At 32.7% G+C, this 11,398-nt stretch overlaps 1 long non-coding RNA gene across 1 annotated transcript; it reads left to right on the top strand.

The window, feature by feature from the left end:
• On the top strand, positions 4,578-5,510 carry LOC107628273. The gene is made up of 2 exons (XR_001617676.2): positions 4,578-4,940; positions 5,151-5,510. It is a non-coding gene; the product is annotated as an uncharacterized LOC107628273 (long non-coding RNA).

Raw genomic sequence — 11,398 nt, 5'->3', positions numbered from 1 at the left:
GATAAATAATTAAATAAAGATATGTTAAAAAAATAAATAAAAAATACATATTCAGATATAAAGAAATTTTTTTCTTGCTAAATCAAATTGATGCGAGAAAAAGATATAATGCTATTTTTCTACGTGAAAAATTGAAAATAAATTAAAATATTTGAGAAATAACTGAAAATATAGATCAAATAAGTAAATTGAAGAAAAAGAAAATTTATAACCGCAGCAAAGCAAGGTAAAGGACTAACAGAGTGTGTTGAAGGAAGGAGAAAAGAGACATCAATAGAAATACAAAAATGGTAATGTTTTTTAAGAAATTACAACAAAACCTCTAATGGAATAATTAGAGCGAAACCAAACTGCTGATCAGAAGTACAATATACTCACAACAAAACGGTACAAACTAAAATTAACATAAAATTAAACAAAATATAATTTAATTGAATATCTCAAAATATAATAAGATCTATCAAAAATTACTTATAACTATTGATGATGATTAAACACTTCCTTTCATCATAATTATTCTTTTCTTCTTTTCATACCTGGCTCGAAAATTAACATTTGACATGGTCATCATCTATTTTAAGAAGTTATCTAAAAAGTTATTCAAAAATTGAAAATGTTAGAGTTGAATAAGAGAAGTAAATAAAATTAGAGAAATAGTAAAAAATTAAAAAAAAAGTAGATTATTTGAGTGAAGATTGAGGAAGAAATTATGCCTAAATTTTTTGTAACCGTTTGCAAAGTTAGTTTTAAATTATGTTTGCAGGGTTAAAATAGGAAAGAAAATTGGATATTAAACTCCATGTACTCACATTATATATTGTTATAGATATATAGAAAAAAAAAAGAAAGAGAGAGAATATTCTAATTCTCTTTAATTTGAAATCAAATTGTAGTAACAAAAAAAATTAAAAATTGAGATTTTATGTAAAATTAAAAAAATAAATTAAGAATAAAATATATTTTTTGTTTTTGAAGTTTGTTAAAAATTTTTAAAATATTCTTAAATTTTATTTTATTTTAATTTTTTTCAAAAATTTTTTATTTGCATCAAATATACCTAAAAGTTCTTGATGGCCTAAAGAGGGGGTTGAATTTATAGGCTATGGCCTTCTTTTAACTTGATTAACAAAGCCTCAAACCAGAACTTATAATTTGGCTAGGGAAGAAGAAGATAATATAGCCATGTATCATAGTTCAGTTGTCTAGTGCAATGCAATTTACATCCAGTCTCTACTACAATGTTGGTAGAATTTTTACTATCTTTCCAAGTATTACATACACCAATTTTTATGAACTCAACATAATCCTATCAGAGACGCATCAAGCTTCAACATAAACTTAACTTGGCTATGTAACTACCGAGACTCAACATATTATGTGCTTACCCAACTTAGCAAGGGATACCTTTCAAGTACATGACAGAAAATAGAAATACAACCAAAAGAAATCCGAAATCACTCTTGGCTTTTCTCTCCAAGTATTTCTCTCCGTCTTTTCTCTCAATGACTTTTTCTCAATGCCTCTCTTTCTTGCTTTTTATCTCTGCATGAATACAAAGAAAGATATAACATTGAAACAGAAATACAAACAGTAAACTGTGGAGGAGATGATGATTCACAGTCTTGACTCTATGCGCTGACCCAACTTCTGAACTCAAAACGTTGTTCTTCATCTTGGTAGAGTGCTCCCTTTAGTGTAGGTGCAATGCTTCCAAGACTTCAAACTCTGTTGTGAGATTTCACTCTACTCTCCAATTCGGGTTCTCTATCCTTGTCTTTAAAATGAAAATATTTTTTCTTTTTGTATCTTCTTTGAGCTATGGCTAGGATTTTTTTTTACAAAGGTCAACTTCTTAGTCCTTGAACTAACTGTAATCCCTTTTATCTTTTTCTTAATTCAGACCACAAAATTAGGAATTTGAAATCTGATTTGGGCTTAATCGAAGAGATGATTGCAGCAGCAAATTGTTTGTTCAGTGAGGTTCCCAAATTCACACCCTTAAAATTGTGCTTTGACTCCAAGAAACGATGTAAGCCATTGATTTACAGCGGAGAAAATTCAGCCACCACTTTCTTCATCTTGTCCAAAATGGTGGTGCAGAAAAAAGAAAAAAATGCGAAGTAATTGACTTGCATGCAAATGGAAATAAATTACCTTTAACCTCTGAACTTGCTTAACATGCTTTTGATTAACTTGATTTGACATTAGCTTTCTTGATTAGCTTTTCCTTTCTTCTTCTTTGGTGTTTGAATACAAAAGTGAAGCTCCCTCTCTTCTAGTGTTTACTTCGCCTTAGCTTAGGGTTGCTTCCCTTTGACTTGATTAGCATTGGGCTTGGTTTGATTCAATTTCATTCTTTACCCTTAGAAGCTTTTGGTTTCATTGGTTTAGGCTGCAATAAAGACAATTTGAGCGTGCATACTTTGAATTATATCATCAAAAATCCACTTGGGTTATTAACCTAAATCAACATGTTTGTCATCATCAATATGTTATTTATTTTTCAAACTCAATATCCATAGTGGTTAATTCTTCAAAAAATTTAGAATCAATTTAGCAACAATTTTACAATAACAACCTTCAACACATGCAAATCAAACATAGTTGTCATACATTTTTACTGTATTGGTCCTAAACTTTTTGAAAATTTAGCTGTCAAGGATATATTTGATACAAATCGAAAATTCCAAAGACAAAATTGAAACAAAAAAAAATTTAGGAATATTTTTAAAAATTTTGACAGACTTTAAAAACAAAAAATATATATTATCCATAAATTAAATACACAAAAATAAAATTATAATATAATTAAAATTATAAAATTGTCTAATTTAATAAAAATTTTAAAATTGAGATTTATTCTAAATTATGATATCAAAATTTAGATTAAACTACCAAAAGTACCCATAAAAGATGTATTTGCTTATAAGAGTACCCATAAATTTAGAAAACAACACCCAAATATCCACAGTTATATAGTTCCATTTGTCAAATATGACCAAAACGTTAGAAGGCTTTGTTTATAGGGAGTGGATCCTCTCCAGTGAAAAAAAAAAACTAGATGGTGTCCGGTGTAGGATTTCACCCTTCATTGCTTTTTCTCTCTCTCCTATTTAATTTTGGTCCCACTTATAGAATAAAAGGTGAGAGATCACACTTTATTTTCTCAAGTATTAAAAAAATGGAGAGGATCTATTTCCCTCTCATGTCTCACGTGTTCATTTCCATCCTAACATGGCAAGAGAGCTTTCTTAAGTGGATCATTTATTATTTTTTTTATGTATATTGTATTTATTTAAATAATAAAAAATTAGTAACCCCTTCAAATTCCAGTTAAGCACAGAATAGTAGGCATCACCTCTTGAGCGCGAAACTCAACCATGTCATAACAGAGTAGTTTTTAGTTGCAGTTGCTTCAGGAGACTCTGTACGAGAGTGATCTCACAGTCAAAGTCATTGAAGAGGTAATCCTTTCACAACCAAAATTATTGATTCCTTGTAACCTCTAATTTGTTAGAATTTTTTGTCGCATATCAAAGATTGAATTATTATTGTTAATGAATTTTTGGTAGGGTTTAGTTTTTCAGTAACTGAATCCTATTTGATCCTTTTATTTAAGCTAAATATTATTTTGTGGCTGGAATATTGTTGTGTTTATTGTGTCTGAAACCATAATCATGGTGAATTTACAGAGTTAGAATTTCACTAGTTCATAGTTTGTGAGATGGCCACTAATGTTAGACCTTTTATTGTGTTACAGAGATAGCTACATTGCATATTACTTTAGAGATATATCATAGAGAAAAATTTGAGAGAACAAAGGATGTAAAAATCGTGTATGAAGGTGGTGAGAAATCTGAAATTCCAAGGATTAATGTTGACACTTTGAATAAATTTTTTATTATTGATCTCCATAGATATATTGGATACACTTTGGTCAGCGAACGCTATTGATTAGTACCTGGAATGGAGGTTGATGGTGGTCTAAGGACATAATATAGTTGTATAAAGTTGCATTGAGGAATGGAAGTAGGGTCTGTGTGTACATTGAACACCCAATCTGCTTGCCAAAAGCCCAAAAGTTATTGAAGAGGATGATCAAGTTTCAAAAGAGGCAACTATAAGTAAAGAAGGTGGTGATGTTGTGACTCCCTCAAGCTTCATAATTATGCATCATTTATTGTTGACTTATGCATTCTATTATTACCTCCTGATGCTAATTATATTAGTAATTACTGAACTTTATGATGCTTTATTTGATAGCTAAATATAGTAATTACTCATAATCAAGTTCAATAAAGATGAAATAAGATGCTAACAACTCATTCTATTCAAACATGACATCGATGTTCACTAGTAGGGGTGTTCAAAATCGATCCAAACCAAACAAAACCGATCAACCGAGCCGAAAAACCGAAAACCGAATAAACTGAAAATCAAAAAAACCGAAAAAAATGATTTTTTGCTATTTTTTTGCAGTTCGGTTTGGTTTTTGATTTTGTTAGTGAAAACCCTAACCAAACCAAACCGAATCGGTTTATTTAAAAACCCTAGTATAAATAAGTGAAACCCCCTTCCCTTTAGATGACCTAGCCGCCATTCACCGTATAAAGCCCCTATTCCCTAACTCTCTCCACTCCCCATTCTCCACACTCTCTTCCCACCGTTCACAAAGTCGTCGTCCTCTCAGCCCCTGGAATCGCGGACAGCACCTTCGCGGCGGCCCTTCCTCGTCGTGGTTCCATCTTCTCAGCGCGGTCCTCCCTCAGTCCCTCCCTTCCTCGGTGCGGCTCTTTTTCTCCCTTCGTTCGTCGTCTTCAATGCACTGCAGCCGCTGTCTCCTCTACGCCGTGTCTCTCTAGCCTCCTTGCACTGGAGCCACCGTCTCCTCCACGCACAAGCAGGCGCCGTCGTCGTCCATGACATTGCCTCCAAGTTAGGTATTCAATTTTTGTTTTTATTATTCTGTTGGTGATTTTATTTTGTTGTGCTTCTGCCTCTATTTTTCTATGATTCTGTGTTTATATTTTTTATTTTTAATTCTGTTTTATGATTCTGTTAGTGATTTTGCTTTTTGTGCTTCTGCATCTATTTTTCTATGATTTTATTTTGATTGCTCATTTTGTTTTTCTATGATTTTGTTTTTACAGGTGATCTTTAATTCTGTTTTTGTGATTTTGTGAATTGCATAATTATGCAGTTTGTTGCTCACTGCGTCCTGCTCAGTGCTCACAGCTTCACCACCACCTCTGCCTCTGGTCTACCTCTGTTCCTCCGTTGTCAATGATTTTAATACATGTTTTGATTTTTGATTGATGAAATTGCTATGGGTTGAATTCTGTTAATGTAAAATTAGGATTAGGTTTAGGGTTTGAATTCTGTAATTGATAAATTTGGATCGAGTTAGATTCTAGGGTTTGTGAAATTGAGGCTAGGGTATGTGAAATTGGGACATTTGTATCTTATAATGAATTTAGGGTTTGGTCTCTGTTAAATGTAGTTTTTTTTTTATTTTTTTGTTTATTTAAAATCTTTTTGAATAATTAAAAAAACCGAATAAACCGAACCAAACCAAATCGATTTTAATTGGTTTGGATGGTCTCAGCAAAAAAACTGAACCAAACCGAACCGCAAATTTAATAAACGATCGGATCGAATGGTTTTTTCCTAAATAACCGAACCGAACCAAACCGCACCGCGAACACCCCTATTTACTAGCATATAGTGCCTCAATTTGCACCCAATTTATGCCTAGATCTTACACTCAAATTGCCACTTACCTATATATCATCATTACAAACAAGAAAAGTGTAAATTGCAACAGCAACCCTAATGACAGCCACAAGCCATGATATATCATGTAAGACAACCTTCATAACTTTGATTTAATTACTTTTTGTAAAATAATTTTCTAAAAATAAAATTATGAATAAATATAATAAATTACAAATAACTCGTTATTTAATTTTTGAAAATTCGAAATCTTACAATAAGGGTCACACTAAGAGGGGTTGCAAAAAGAAGAGATTGGCTGATGCTGCTGCTATTGCTGAGGTTGCTGTAAAAAAGAAAGAGGGTGAAGAAAAAAGTGCACAACCAACAAATTAAACATGTATTGCTACCTCTGATGGAACCAATAAAGAAGTGGAAGGAGAAAATGTATCACCAATTGATGAATCACCTGTTACTACAACAGCCACCAATGTCCAACTGGTCGAAATTGAGTTGTCTCAACCTACCTACTCTGAACTAGACGACTCTTAGAAGATAAAGATGTACATGATATTATTATGTCATAAGCTATTACAGTATTCTGACCTTGAAACATAATGTTTTACACCATATAGGCTGCTGAAAACATACGGCCTACAACGTTACTGATAAGAAGAAAAAGTTCTCCATCGCCAAGTTTTGCCACAATCAATCCGTTGTAGGGTGGTAGCTCAGGAATAGCATTAAGAATGGCAAAAATCATGAAGTTTGTAACGGCCCAACTCCCAGCATGTCATGATCATACTAGAAGCTGAACGTTACCAACTCGTTTTTCCCAACTTAAGTAATATTTAATAAATATAAGTCTGTTCATTGTTAACACCTCGCGAGTTTTCGAGTATTTTTTTCTTTAAAACAATAGTAATTTAGGGTCGCATACATATAATATATAAGAAAATATAAGCATACGCAATCATAGATTAATAGAAGGCAATATATAAAACATCACAATATAATATATATCATGAAACAAAAGTAGTTCAATCATACAAGTACAGAATTATGATATAGCATTCCTTAGTTAGTCACTTATATAATATATACATATATGTACATAAGACGCCTCAGGGCCAGACCCGTCCAAAAAGCCCCTAAACTGGCACCCAAGCTAGCCTAACTCTACGACATGCCTATTCTCTCTGAGCATACTAGCAAAAGTGAGGGAAACACTCTAACGTACTGTTTCTGATCCAAAAGCCCCTCACAGAAAATCATTGGGCAGGTGATGATTCTCACTCGCTGGTGACTCATCTGGCTCATTACTGCCACAAGAGATATCTACGATCTCGGGGTCCTCCTCAGGTTGCATCCAAGAAGGAGAAAAGTTATAGGGTACATCGAGATTCAAAAAAAGGTGTACTAATAAGATGCTGAAAAGGTCTACCACGTACTACATAATTTCATACACAAGGTGCCGTACGATAGATGTAATACTCGCAGGCGCGCACTAGGTCGTCGTGGATATACGGATGATTAATCTCGTAGAGCAGGACTCCCGTGTCCATCTGAAGAGGTGTAAGGGGTAAGAACTGGGGAGTTCTTAGTAAGGTCGGGGTTTAGAGTTAAGTTCATTTATAACGTCCGTGACCACATAACCATAATTAAGTTCAGACAAAAATATATATACATAACAACAGTATAGCCAAAACACAAATAGCAGAAGAAACAAGAGACATATGCACAATCACACTCAATATGCAGTCACACAGCTATGTGCAACAAGTATGATGCATGTCTGGTCCTACTGCAGGTAATGAGCTCATTTGTCGGTTTTAACCCGCACCCGACGCAATCCGACCCTCTAGGTCAGATAAGGCCTTCCCAGAACTAAATCCCAGATTAAGTACCACATACTCTCTACCAAGTACTCTCAACTTGCAAGGTTGGTATTTGCTCAAATCTCAATATACCGTAGGTATGCTAGTCAGGCCTCTATCAAGCATTCAGCTTGCAGGGCTGGTACTCTCTTTACCGCAGCCTGTCTGGGAAGCAACAGCACAATACGGTGCGTCTCCACACAATATTCTCAAGCATCGCCCGAAGGCTCATAAATCACATATAACCATACTTTCCGTCACTTAGCAATCATCTTTATCATCTTTCCACAATCATATATCAAGCATCACAACATCTCAGTGATCTCATTTCATAATTCTCTGGTTACTCTGTAAGGTTAAGCACACTACTATATAGCTTTTAACTCCTTTTCTTCCTAATATATTTTCAAATTTTAAGTTTCTAAATTCTTTTCCATTACCTTACATACCTTAATAACTTCTCTTATACCAGGAAATTAGAGAATTCTGGACTCAAATCTGCCTTCCTGAGGCTTTCAGAGAAAACTGTCTTTTTATCAATATTTTATTATTAAAATAATAATATTTTATTATTAAAATAATAATATTTTATTCAACTTTCAAAAATTATATTTTGACCCCTGAACTTTTTGAAAATTGTATTTTGACTTCCTTAACTTTTAATATTTGCACCTTAGCCCCTCAACTTTTTTTAATTAACTTTAAACCCCAAACTTTTCAATAATTATGATTTGACCCCAAAATCCACAAAACCAAATGTTCTTCTTGTCTTTCAACAACCAAAATCATTTTTTTTTTCAAAAATTCATCATATTTTTATCTGATTTTCAGCTAGTTTTTCAATCTTTTCGATAACCGATTTTTACTTGATTTTCACCAAACCAAAGAGCAACGTTTCAGCCATCAAATACACATCAAACACACATCAAATCTCTTGAAAATCATGGCTGTAATGCCACGTTTTTCAGCATCAACAACAACAACTTCACAACCTTCAATAACTTGATTTTCAAGCATTAAAACAACAAGATCTCATGATCAAAACATCACATAAACACTCAAAATCAAGCCTAAAGGAACAAAATCTGATTTTACACTTCAAGAATACAACCAATCATTGATTAATTTATCAAACTTTATCTCTTTTGCAGCTGTCAAAAGTTGAACCAAGAACAAACTTCAAAAAGCACTTTTACGCATATTTTAACATAAAAAATAACTTTAGAACTATATAAACCATGAAGAATGAAGCTTCACGATGATGAAAAGAAAGATTTTTTTACCTCAAGGCAGCTAGAAATCACGTTTTCTTAGAGCTTATGGTGAGTGAACAAGAGATCCTAAGAGAAAACATGAAAAAAACATGGTTATCTTGACTTCTCACCATAGCCAAAACTTAGAGGAGGGAGGAGCAGCCATCATACCTTGATTTACTCCATGAAAATTGACATAGAAATGAAGAAGAGGAAGAGGTGAATAGTTTGGTCAGATTAGATTTTTGATAGGGATTTTAGTTTGAGAAAGAACGGAGGTTGAAGTTTGAAGCTTTCATGGAAGTTCTTCCGTTTTCTCTCATGAATTCTAACTTGTCTTGGAAGCAAGAATGATGGTAATAATGAGCTTAGGAGCCGTGGGGTTAGGATAGAGTTTATCCTAGATTTTTTTTATAAAAATATCTTATGAAAGTATAATTACTAAAGTTAGATGTATTAGAACACAAGTGTTTTTTATTTTTCCCTTAAGAAACCTTTGCTTGGAGAATAAGAAATGAAGCATGTGGTGGCTGGTTCTGAGAGTGCCATATGTTATAAGGTGATGACTCATCAAAATTTAATAAAAAAAGATCATTCTGAAGATAATTACTAAAACTAGATATGTTAGATTATACTACTAAAGGATAAGTATGAGCTTTACTAATATAAATGATACTAGTAACAAGATAATCATGAGAATAAAAGATATATGATAAAGCATTAGCATCGCTAAGTTCATCTAAGAATGCAGGTATTATCCATTACCGGTAGATTTCTAACTCAGTTATTGTATTACTAAACATAGATCAACATTAATTATAGTAGAAAAAATAATAATATAACATTCTGAATAAAATAATAATATATAAATATTATATTAATATAATTTTTCTCTCAAAATTCAAGATCGGCTCATCACATAGAAACTAACCACAGAAATCAGAATTTTGAAATTTGGACCTGAAGTGGCTCAAAAATGTAACTTTTTGTGACGTGCCTGTTTAGATCAAGAGAGGTGCCTGATGCAGTCAAGCTACTGATTCAGCAGTTTGATGGCACAACACCTGTGCAGTAGAGGTACTTATATGCACTGAAATTCCTAAAAAATCCATAAAATTTTCGTTTGATCCCGAAAAAGCAACATTTCTTTGGGGCTAAGTCGTTACAAAGTTCGTCTCTACTCTCGGTTTTAAAGCACCAAGGAAGAAGATTTGAAGAAATTAATTTAATGTATTTAGAGAGGTTATGAATATTAGGCTATGACACTAGGTCTTTAATATTTTGTTAAAATTTAGACAATGACTGCTTAGACCAACCCTCTTAAGATATGGTTATTTTGATATTACACTGGATCTTTTGGAACTAATACTCATGATACTTGTTTCTACATCTTTTTTGTTGAACTATGATAATTACTTAAATATAATTAGCTTTGTTAGTTTATCTATCTTTTTTGCAATGCTGTTGAATCATGTGTTAATCACAGGAGTTGCATAAATCAAACTATTCATTTCATTGAAATATTTATTACATAATAAACCTTCCATTACATTATATTACAACACACATGAATTTTTGCTCATAACTTTTTCTTCAAATTCTATAATATATGACTAACAAAAACACCACCATCATAGACACAACTAGCAATAACAAATAGGTCATGAATTTTTACTCCTTACATCGCTTTCCAACCTCCCAACCCTTTATGCTAGGTTCATATTCATTTTATCATTGGCTCTATCAGAATCTGCTATCCCAACACCTTCATCTTGTCCAATATCAACCTAAACAAATATACCACACCAAGTCTTTCTTCTTATCTGAAATAAACCAGCCAAACATGAAATGAACAAAGCAGACAAGAACTCACAAAATAATCATATGTTTAACTTACATTATAATTGGGACATCCAAATAATAACTTGTTTGGATTTGATTCTGTTCCAGACCATCGTAGAACTGGACGACAGTCATACCCACACCATTTCGACACCCTCGCACTTCTGCTTTGACTTTGCGACCTGGTCCAGTTACCGCTTGAAGGAGAGCAAATAAAGCTTCCTGCTGCATTACTTCTACCACTCATCTTGGTGCCTCAACTAATAGCGACGAATAATAAAGCTTCAACAAGGAAAAAAACAACAATAACAAGAAGATAAAGACGAATACAAAAACAAGAGGAAGGAGGTTGGAGAAGAATCGAACTCAAGATAAATAATGGAAGAAATTAGGGTTTAAAGGACCACATTGGGTATGAATACGAATTTTGCCGCGTCAATTAGCTGTTGTAGTGTCCAGTGTGGCAAAGAAAATATTACTTCAATATTCCATTTGCTAAGTCGTTGTTAGAAAGGGTCAAGAGACCAAATTAGTGTCCAGACCTAAATCTAAAAGATCATTATAGATAACTTTAAATTTCGAATACCAAAATAAATTTTAGGGACAAAACAGTTATTTAGTTGAAAACATAATATTAAACATATTTTGATTTTTCTTTTTTTTTTTATTATTTCTATTTTCAATAAAATTAAATGATGTTCTTAATATTTATAC

Source organism: Arachis ipaensis, chromosome B02, assembly GCF_000816755.2.
Source record: "Arachis ipaensis cultivar K30076 chromosome B02, Araip1.1, whole genome shotgun sequence".
NCBI lineage: Eukaryota > Viridiplantae > Streptophyta > Magnoliopsida > Fabales > Fabaceae > Arachis > Arachis ipaensis.
Note: the sequence above shows the minus strand (reverse complement) of the source record. Positions and strands in the feature narration are given on the sequence as shown.